Source organism: Suricata suricatta, chromosome 6 (assembly GCF_006229205.1).
Source record: "Suricata suricatta isolate VVHF042 chromosome 6, meerkat_22Aug2017_6uvM2_HiC, whole genome shotgun sequence".
Classification (NCBI taxonomy): Eukaryota; Metazoa; Chordata; class Mammalia; order Carnivora; family Herpestidae; genus Suricata; species Suricata suricatta.
Window position 1 is genome coordinate 27445156 of NC_043705.1, and position 11186 is coordinate 27456341.

At 45.9% G+C, this 11186-nt stretch overlaps 1 long non-coding RNA gene across 1 annotated transcript in view; it reads left to right on the top strand.

The window, feature by feature from the left end:
- Nucleotides 1-1288: 1288 nt before the first annotated feature.
- The window catches only part of LOC115294548, a 23891-nt gene continuing 13993 nt past the window's right edge, over nucleotides 1289-11186 (top strand). Inside the window, exon 1 of the long non-coding RNA XR_003909950.1 lies at nucleotides 1289-1497. This is a non-coding gene — a long non-coding RNA (uncharacterized LOC115294548). The remainder of the gene's footprint in view (nucleotides 1498-11186) is intronic.

Genomic DNA, 11186 nt, shown 5'->3' on the forward strand with positions numbered 1-11186 from the left:
ATTTAGCCCTAATTATGTCCTTGTAGGCTCCAGCTCCACATACAGTGACAGGAGGGGTTAGCACTTCAACATAAGAATTTGGGTGGACACCATTCAGTCCATAGCAATGTGTGTATACATCTGTCAGAACTCAACAATTTGTATACTTTGAGTGAATCATTTTACATACATAAACTATGCTTCCATAAAGTTCTTAAAAAAAAAATAGATGAGATACAACCAGAGGTTGATGCTGTAGATTTAATACAGATTTTACAAAAAGGAAGAAAGGAAGGAAGAAAAGGGAGAGAAAGGAAGGAACAAAGAAAGGAAGGAATAAAAAAGAGAAAGGAAGGAAGGGAGGAAGGGAGGAAGGAAGACATTGGTCTTCACCCTAGAGTTGAGTAATGAGGTCACTTGTTCAGGGGAGCAGTGAGAGCAGGAACCTCCACCCTTCCCCCAATCCACCACTCCCTTGGAGTCTCTGTGACTTGGTCCAGAGGATAGGACTGGATGCCACCTGTGTGGCCACTGAGCCCAAGTTGGTTGCTCTTCTTCCCCAGTAAGCTCTGGGCACTGGTGACACCCTGTACTCTACTTGGTTGTAAGGGCTCTGACAACCCAAACAGAAGACTGACCTGCTCCTGCTTTTGAGAAATAGGTCCATGTTACCACATACCCTTGAACATAAGCTATTTCCAAAGGGCCCTGGAAGAGATGTACAGTGGATAAAGGGTCTCAGGTGCCCACTTGCTCCACAGTACGGCCTCCCACTCCCCCAGCATGCCCACTGATGCTGATCCCTTCCCAAGAGGCTTTGCGGTTCAGCATTTACTATGCTGTTCTGGACTCCCTCATGATATGTTCTCTCTGCCTTAGGCTTAGTGGACTCAGCGTTAAGATAATGTACTGGTAGACAGTAATGGCTCGCTTGACCTAGGGTTCCTTCTGATATTAACAGAAGCCTTCTAGAGACAGTGTCTGAGTCCCAAGGAGTCTTGATGCTTTTGAACTCTAGTCTTTGTGCCTTATCATGCCAGGGGGATTTGCCTAAAACCCAGAATGGGTTGCATCATTTGGTTGATTATAGTCCTCTGTTACCCACCCCCTTATTCATTCAGAAATTATACATCAAATTTCTGCTTTTCTGGGTATTGGGCATACAGGAATGAATGAGACAGTTCCTACCCTCTAGAAAACCACTGTTTGGCAAAAGCAAATAGACTTTTAGGTAGATATATGTCACAAAGGTGGTAAGTGTTTTGATGAAACTGATTATGGGATTTAGCAGAGCCCACAGGAAGGAGATGTCACTTTTTCCTGGGAAAGAAGAGGATGTCAAGGAAAGTGACCCTGAGCAAGGTTTTGAAATGAGAGGGTCAAGACATTTCTGGAAGAAGAAGCAACATTGAGCAAAGACCTAAAGCAGTGCAGACGTGCTCGCCCCGTTCTGCTTACAAGGAAGCTCAGTCTCCGACACGTTAAAGCTTGCCCATGACCATACTGCTCATATTGCTGGTAAGAGCTTTTATGAGATTTTATTCTAGAAGCTGGGAATACAGCAGGAAATGTGTAAGTGCAGGTGTCTCTCCACTATTGAACACTGCAACTGATCTTTTCAAATTGACAACTCTTTCAAGCATTCCTACCATGCCCAAGACGTGGGGGAATACAGGATTGAGTTATATAATGTCACAGTGTATTTGTTACATAGGAAGGGAGACTATCTACAGGCACAAATCATTATGTCAGCCTTTGGACTTTCTAATGTTAGCTTGCAAAAGAAAAACATCATTGTTTTATTTGTCCTATCTTCCCGATGACATAGTGCAAGCATTATAATGAAACTAATCTTCCTGACTTAGCACTTGACCGAAGTTTTGATTTATATGTTCTTATGAACAATATAGAATGAGCTCTGACCCGAAGGCATTTGGGCATTGTTTTATTTATATTCACACTGAGGTCATATTACATGAGTTGTCGTTCTGACAAAGGTCAGTCTTTGCAGTTAAGCTTTTGGGTAGATTCTTTGTCCTGCTTCCTGAAGGGAGACCCCTGAAACCATAAATGAGAATCAATACTCAATCTACTTTTATGCCAAGAAGCTTTTCACATAGATGCCTGAACATCTATCTCTGGCTGTCCGAGGAAAAAGCAATCATTAGATGCAGATAGATAATGTCAACGTCCCCCACTTGACACTCGTCTGTTAAGCAAAGGTGAATCAAGTCATCTCAGCGCTAGTCCTTACATTTCCCTGGGCCCTCCTGGGCGGGGCCAGTGGTATCCAGGATCGGTGGTGTCCTGGACCATAGACCAGGAACTGGAGTACCTCTTCCCTTGGATGAGAGAGAAGGCAGGAGCCTGGGAACAAATTTTGCTCACTGATGCCCACCCAGAGATCCCATCCCCAGCCATTCCCCAATTGACCAACAAGACCTCTGGAAGCTTTACCTGGCCCTATGAGGGAAATTTTATGTCCCCAATTCCAAACCTCTCTGTGTATAAAATTTGGGTGCTCAAGAGTAGGTTCTATTAGATTTTTTTTCAGTACCAAGGGATCCTGAAACACTACCTACCCATAATACATCATTCTCCATGTAAATCCTCATGAGAAATAATGTACAGGACAAAGATAAAAGACTTACTGTAGTGTAACTTGGCCTTTGACTCTAAACTCCAGTACAGAGAATGCCAGTAAACCAGACTGGGCCGCAGATAGCACTCTTCTCTCCCACATTACTCGAGCCCACTCCAACCCTGGGTCAGGGGCAAATGTCACTATTCAATCACAGTACTCTACTGTTGATCTGAGATCTAGCATCTGACTTTGAGGATAAAGTTTAAAGAAGCAACTCCTAGTTGATAAAATTAAAACAAAGATTAAGCCTATTTGCCATTTTTGGCCCAGAGAATGCGTGACCCTCGCTTTGTACTGTCCTTGTCTTGCTGCTCTTGGCTGACTGTGGCCCCATAGATTTCATACTACAAACAAAGACATCATGTACTTGGATTTGGATCGCTGAAGCTCTGTCAGGTATCCTCTCTCCTTCCTTTGTCCTTAACTCCCACCAACCAAGTGATGCGACAGCATTGCATTCTCTTGGTCTTGCATTTGTGTTTCACCCTCACTCTAATCTGAGTTATGCTTTTCTGCTTGGGTTATCTTTTGTTTATCCTCGCCCTGACCAGCTCATATTTGCTACTGGATTTTATAAAAATCAAGTCTTGGAAAGGTTAAACAGAAACTAATTTAAACCTTCTCTCCTGTTGTTAATAACCCAGAGAGGCTTACGTGTCAGATGCACATCTAGATCTCTGAATCTGGTGTCTCTTAATTTATAACTGAAAATACTGTCATCCACTGTTGCAGGGATATGTTACATCCCAATATCTCATGATGTCTCTGAGGCTCTTATTGAATAATATTCCTTCCAGTGAAACCTCAAACCTCCGTTCCCCTTTCAGAAAATCACCCTTTTCTGCTTGACTGTATCTCTCCTTGGATCCCAGGTTGGACCTGAATCTCCATTAATTGCCCTTGAAGGAAGTCAAGGGAGGATACCAGTGAATGGGCTCTCAGAAACTGACTGATAATTTCTGCTTCCTTTAGAGGATGGAATGCAAATCAATGTTTCCCTCAAACTCCATTGATTGCACTCTGAGGGGGTACTAATTTGATTGGTCAGATTTCAGAGACTCGTTTTCCAGCAGGTAACAAGCCTCAAGGGCATACGCAAGCCACAGTGGACAGGCAGATTCTCTCTTTGATTCCCTCCACCCTGTAGCTGGTGGATGTCTTTATTGCATACTAATAAGATTCAAGACTTGGGTGCTAGGGGAGTAGATGGTGGGAAATAGTCAGGCTGCTTTGTGTCATCTTTTGTCTAAAATTACTTACACTCAACAAAGTCATTGCAGATGTTCTGGGACAATAGATATCCTGAAAATCCCTTATCAGGACTCCTAAATTAACTCTTCACCAGCCTCTAATTCTCCAGCGTCACCTTCTTCTGATCCATCCGGCACCCTGAAGCCATAGTGATTTTAAGAAATGTACATCTGCTCTTGAAAAGGGAAACACATACAGAGCTCTGGGAGAGAGGGCTCAGAGAAGTGACCTTGCTTTGGGAAGAGTGACCCCTGGGTACCCACAAGCCATGACTTTTTGGGGAACTCACGTTCTGATAAAGAGCCACAGGTACTTCAGCATCCCTAGTAGGGAGGAGGTGGGGAAGGGGGGATATGATGCTGAGAAGAAAAATAAAAGGAACTAGTGAACAAATTTTTAAGTGAAAATGTAAGGGCTTGGCAAAATAGATCAATGCTATTAAGATGCCCCATTCTGAGTCATGTAGTAAGTGCATGTGTGGTTTCCTCCTAAGTGGAGAAATGTGGGTCCTTTTGAACAGGATCATGGCACTTTGCGTCCCAGCAGGGGAGACTGGTTTGGTCTCATCTCTGGGTGCTGGCAGAAGCACAGCTTGGAGGGATGAGGCTGCCCCCACAGCCCCTTCCAGGACTCTGGGCAAGATGCAGAAGCAATTCAGAAGTACCCAGGTGGGAAGAAGCTTCCGTTCTTTAGCAGATCGCTTAGAGGCAGTGACGGCCACCGTCAGCACTGAGGCAGAAAAGCCCAGTGCCAGGGATGGAGCTCGGGGGCCGGGAAGGCAGGGCGGGACTGAGTGTCAGGCTTGGGAGGATGAAATGAGGCCAAGCTGGGCACGGAGCAGGGAGAGCTCTGGAGTCCGAGGCCAGGTCAGCTCCATAAGACACATCTAATCTGAGCGGTGTGAGGAATTTGGAATTTGGGGTCAGATTCAAGGGCACACAGAGCTTGCTGGGCCGTCAGGGCCAGCTTTCAGGACAGATCCTTGGCCTGCTAGGAGAACACTCACTTCTAGGGGATAGGAGGCCAGAGGCCAAAGTCATCTTCAATCTCTCGCTCTCCTTCTGAGAATTTCTACCTCTTCTGGTCTTAACGTTCCAGACATGGAGAGCCAGGATCCACTGCCAGTGGAAGTGCTGGGCCCTTAACACTACCAAGAACATCACCATTGTGTGAGGACCCTGGGAGGGGCCCACATCCCCGTGGAGGAAATGCATTCATTACCTGGTTGTGCAGGGGTAAATTGAGCACCACAGCCCTTCTTTAGGTCAAAGATATATGCATTAGCAAGGACCTTTTATTTCACAAACATTTTAAATGTTCTGTCATGAATTTTGAAGTGATCGTTCTTCCTGAAGCTAAATTTGAAAACCACAAACATGACCAATATCCAGGTAGCTTCATAGATGAAAAGAAGACCACATTCAGCCCCTCTTACAGGTACTGACTGAGCTCCCCTGTGCCCGCACGACCTCCCCCCTTGCAGCATGCGCTCTGAGACCAGCTTCCCAAACACTCTGGCCTTCTCCTTCCAGGCTCCCACTCTCCAAACACCTGTAGGGCTGGCTGACTTTACTTTTTTCTACTCATTTTGAAGTTAAGAAAAAAAAATCCATAAAATGAGATTTTCAAGGTTCTAAACAGCCAGCAGAAAGGCAAGATACTATCTTCAGGACAAAGGAACGGCAGATAATCATAGTGTTTATGTTACGTTATGTTTTTTCCTTCTCTCCATGATATCTCTTTGCTCCTACAGAAATTCCATAAAGCTCTCTGATTTTACATGATAGGTGATTCGCCAGGAAGGAGAGGTGGGCAGTCTAGCTTCCTACCGAGTGATCAGACTCTTCCACTTCATTGTAATGGCCTCAGTTTACAATGTCTGTACTTGACCTTGAACCTCAGGGACTCTGTTATCAGTTGGTGCTTGCAGGCTAACCTGGGAAGTATCAGACATCTAGGAAATCTCCCATCTCTGATGCTGGAACCGGCGTGGGTATTTGTTAAGTACTAAGTCTCTCTTCACCTTGCACAAGGATCTCCTCTCTCTGAAATATCCGTTCTTAGCCCTGTGCCATCATCAGCACAAGGACTGCCGTGAGGGCGAGGCCCGGGTGCCACCCAGCCCGGCTTCCCTCCACAATCTGCTTTCGGGGCCCCCTCTGTCCAGGGAGGCCTCCTGCAGCCACACCCCTGTCATTCTTTGCTGGGAGGCAGCTGGGACACTGGGAAGAACACAGTTTCTGGCAACAGAATCACTCAGAATCAAATCCTACTATGGATGTATGCAGCTTTAGACACAAGACCCTTATCACTTAACCCATTGCTTTGTTGGAAAGATGAAATGGGGTGCAAAAAGAGAATGTCCCTATGAAATTTGAAGACCATGACTATGTGTAAGGGTAGGTTTGAGGAGAAAACAAACCAACCAGACAAGGTATGTGCAGCCTCTTTTCTTCCTCCTGTCCTCCACAAGTGTCCTGAGCACCTCTCTGGGCCAGAAGCAGAGCTAAATGCTCTCAGTATTGCAATCAATGAGAAATACATGCCGTTCACCTTGCGGAGCTTAGACTTGGAGCGTGCCTCTCAAAGTACACTGTACCCTGGCACATGGTAGCCCTCAAAAACGGATGGTTATTGTCAGTTTATTCAATGCCCTGAAGACTTATTGCACTCTTTTAGCTGTGTGTAGTGAATTACGTATCATTTAAACTGGGAGAATTGTATGGAAGTTCTCTAGGAGCAAAGAGACATCGTCGAGAGAGGGAAAAATCATAACATAAACACTATAATTATCTGGTGTTCCTTTGTCCTGGAGATGGTATCTTGCCTTTCTGCTGACTGTTTGGACTCTTGAAAATCCCATTTTATGGCTTTTTTTCCCCTTAAGTTCAAAATGAATAATAAAAAATAAAAGTCAGCCTGGCCTACAGGTCTTTGGAGAGTTGAGAGACTTTTTGATACATTTCACTTACTCTCCTTCGGTCGGTCGTCTGGAAGCAAGGAGAGAGCAAGAACCATTGTACTTTCCTCTATAATTATTACAATGTTTCCAGTAAGAATTCAGTAAGTTCATATTTAACTAACTACTGTGAGCGGAAACTCGGCTTCCGGGTGGGATTTCTTAGACCAGCATCCAGGGGCAGAAGTAGCATATTGAAAATCCCCTCTCCTGCAGCTCCTGGGTGGCTCAGTCAGTTAAGCCTCCAACTTCGGCTCAGGTCATGATCTCACGGTTCATGAGTTCGAGCCCCGCATCGGGCTCTGTCCGGACAGCCCAGAGCCTGGAGCTTGCTTCAGATTCTGTGTCTCCGTCTCTCTCTGCCCCTCCCCTGATTGCACTCTCTGTCTCTCTCCTGTCTCTCCCCCCTACCCCAAGTAAACACATATTTAAAAAAAGAGAAGAAAATCCCCTGTTACACTTGAAGCTCTGGGTATAGAGAGACAAGAGGAAAAGAATGGCTCTGGGCATCTAATGGAGTGATTCAGGCAAACTCATGTAAACAGACCACCACCAGCGGCGAAGGGACAGAGGAACACAGAGGTAAAGGGACATGTAGTTCTGCCAGCTCTCACTGTTTACCATCCTCCGTTTTCCTCCTCCGAGAAACAGCCAGATGAGGGTATTCAAGGGAAAAAGAGCACATGAGCCCACAACATGCATTGGTTACTTCGTGTCGGAATGGAGGTGATTTTAACAGCAGGTAGAAATAAGCTCCTACACTAAATTAATTCCACTGTAGTAACGAAGCGTTGTGCAGCCAGAGAGGCTGTCCTGGGAAATCCTTCCTTCCTGGCAACAGTGCTGAATCCCAACTTGAGAGGATTAAAATAGAGGAATCTCCATCCTGGGAGAATGAGCCAGGAAAACCACATTAAAGGAGCAAATTCTCAAAATGGATTTTCTTTTCCTTCCTAGTTCAGGACAAAGCTGATCAACTGAGTAGGATCTTTTAGCTGTATGTCTAAAATAAGAAAGCTGGTGTCTCTGACAGAGACGTGAGGCCCCAGGCCCTTCCTGTTGAAAGGAAGCTTTTCTCTGAGGTCACAGGACCCCAGCCAGGTCTCTCCTCACTGTAAGAAAGATGCGGCAAGCGCAGGCCAGATTCACTGCTGGGTTGGGACCGTCAGAGCTCTGATTTGGAGCGTCTGGGTGACCCAGTTAGTTAAGCATCTGACTTTGGCTCAGGTCATGGTCTTAAGGTTCATGGGATCAAGACCCACCTCAGGCTCTGTGCTGGCAGCATGGAGGCTGGACCCCACTACAGATTCTGTGTCTCCCTCTCTCTCTTTCCCTCCTCCACTGACGTTCTCTCTCTCTCTCTCTCTCTCCCTCTCTCTCTCTCTCTCTCTCTCTCTCTCTCAAAAATAAATAAATATTAAAAAATTTATAGCGGTGCCTGGGTGGCTCAGCCAGTTAAGTGTCCAACTTCAGCTCAGGTCACGATCTCACAGTTCATGAGTTCAAGGCCCATGTCAGGCTCTGTGCTGACAGCTCAGAGTCTGGAGCCTGCTTCAGATTCTGTGTGTCCCTCTCTCTTTGCCCCTCCTCTGCTTATACCCTGTCTCTCTGTCTGTCTGTCTCTCTCTCTCTCTCAAAAATAAATAAACATTAAAGAAAAATTTTTAAAAATATAAAAAGTTAAAAGAAATGTGATCTTAAAGAAAATCTGAAAACCCAAACAGGAAAAACATCAGAGAGTTTCTGGCTTAAATTTGTTTCTGTTGTTTATGACTCTCACCCATGTGGACATGCACTTCAGACAACTTATTCCAGTTTTGTCATACATGATAGACAACAGCTTTGTGAATACAAGCTAGACCAACCAGGTGGCCTGCGTGACCGTGTGGCCCAGGGCTGAGGGAGAAGCCCACGTAGCCCTGCTTGAAGCCCTCAAAGGGCTGTTATCAGCTAAATACCATAATCAACCGCGGCTTCAGTCTACTTCTCCAGCTGTCTAGGAAAAAATTAAGGTGGGAGAAGCCCCAGCAGCGGCAGCATTTGAAGAGGCTTCTTTGAATTTGCAATTCAATGTGATATTTCACCACAGAGCTTGGTGAAAAGAGGGCTTGAACCTCTTTTCTTAGATTTACAGTCTAATGCTTTCCTCAGCCATTTTACCTATGTTCATACACTGCTGATTATTTTCTACTAACCACAAAGACATCGGCACTCTCTGCCTCCTATTCGGTGCCTGAGTGGGCAGAGGAGGAGCTGCCCTTAGCCTTCTAATTCAAGCCCAACTTGGCCAACCCAGCACCCTCCTAGGAGACGACCAAATCCATAATGTAATTGTCACGGCTCATACATTCCTAATAATTTTCTTTGTGGTAATACCTCTTGTGATTGGAGGCTTTGGAGATTGACTGGTGCCATTAATAATTGGAGCCCCAGATATCACATCCCCTTGAATAAATAAAATAAGCTTCTGACTTGTCCCCCCATCCCTCCCACTGCTGCTCGCATCATTGCCAGTAGAAGCCGGCCTGCCTCCCCAGCCTCGTTCTGCTCCTGTTGACTTGATCCTGCTCAGCCCTTTCCCAGCCGCACGCTTTGTTGCAACTCTTCTCTCTACCAGAATGTCCTTGCTTCTTTGACTTCTCCTTGGTGTAGCTGCGAGATCCGCACACTTCCCTCAGACCTGGCTGCAGACTTCTCCCTTGGACTCCTGCCTACGGCCCTCCCCTTCCTGGCAGCTGGCCTGGCCGGATCTCCTCCCCAGGACCTTCCTCGGCACCTGGCGTGGCTCTCTTTTTGTAGGCAAGGCCTTAGTTTGGGGGTCTGATGGTAGTTGGTTTGCCTTTTCCATCTACTCCTGAGCTCAGAGCTGCTCAAGGGGATGGGGGTGGGGGAGGGCAAGCTAAGTTAATGCTTATGCTTATTTGAGTCTCCCACACCTAAAAAGTGCTTGCACTGCTCTAAGTCAGCAGCTGAGGGTGGCGGGGAGGAAGGGGAAAAGAGAGGGCTGGAGAAATGGAAGCAGCGCCTGGATAGAAGGCAACAGTCACCTGTGATGACTTGGGGTGGAGAAGCAAGGAGGCCACCTGGTGCCCTGTGGATGCCGCTGCTGTTACAGGAGGGACACGAGAGTAAGTTGTGAAGCATCACCAAGGAAATGGAGATTCTGACTTGCGTACAGGGCTGGTGGCTTGCATGAAGGAGGGAGTCGGAGATCATAGAGGTAGATGGTTTCAGAGGCCCTTTCTTAGGTCTACACTCTCTGCAGACACGGGAGACCTGCATAAAAGGCACAGCTTCGTGTATTAGTCCGGGTTCTATAGAGAAACCAGTAGGAGGTGTGTATATATGGAAAGAGATTTATCAGAAGGAATCGGCTCACATAACTGTGGAGGCCGCCAAGTCCTAAGACTTGGCAGTGTGAGCTGGAGGAGACCCAGGAGGCCCAGGGGTGTGGTTTCAGTCCAGAGATTAACAGGTTCATGACTGAGGGAGAGGTGATACTCCAGTCTGAGTCTGAAGACAGGAAAAAGCAGATGTCCCAGGTCAAAGGCAGTCAGGCAGGAGGAATTCTCTTTTGTTTTGGGGAGAGTAGGTCTCTCCAGGCCTGCAACTGATTAGATGAGGCCCACCTGATTAGGAAGGCCATCTGCCTTCATTCTGCTGATTTAAATGTTAGTTTCATTCCAAAACACCCACAGAAATACTCAAAATGATGTTTGGTCCGATGTCTGGGTACCCCATGGCCCAGTCAGCGTGACATATAAAATTGACCATCACCATTTATAACTGCAAAAATAATTCAGAACAACTTAAAAATCTTTCAGAAGGGGGATGGATCAATAAACTGTGGTATATTCATACATTGGGATGCTTAGAGTGAAGATGCATGGACTCAAGCCAAATATATCAACATGGGTGTATCTAAAAAACATAATGTCCACTGCAAAAAGAAAGTTGCAAAAGATAAAACTGCAAATTTTTGAAAGACAAAACAAGGCCATAAATGGATATTTATCTATGTAGTAATAATATAAAAACATGGATGAAAGAATAAACATCAAGTTCAGATGTTCCTTTAAAAAAGAAAAATCAGGGGACACCTGGGTGGCACAGTTGGTTAAGCATCTGACACTTGATCTCGGCTCAGGTCATGTACTTGCGAGTTCATGAGTCCGACCCCCTGTTAAGCCCCCTGTCATGAGTTTTTGTGTGTGTGTGTGAACATTTCTTTTTTATTTTAATAGTTTATTGTCAGCTTGGTTTCCATATAACACCCAGTGCTCTTCCCCACCAGTGCCCCCCTCCATTACCACCACCTCCCCTCCCCCCCCTTAAACCCTCAGTTCACTTTCA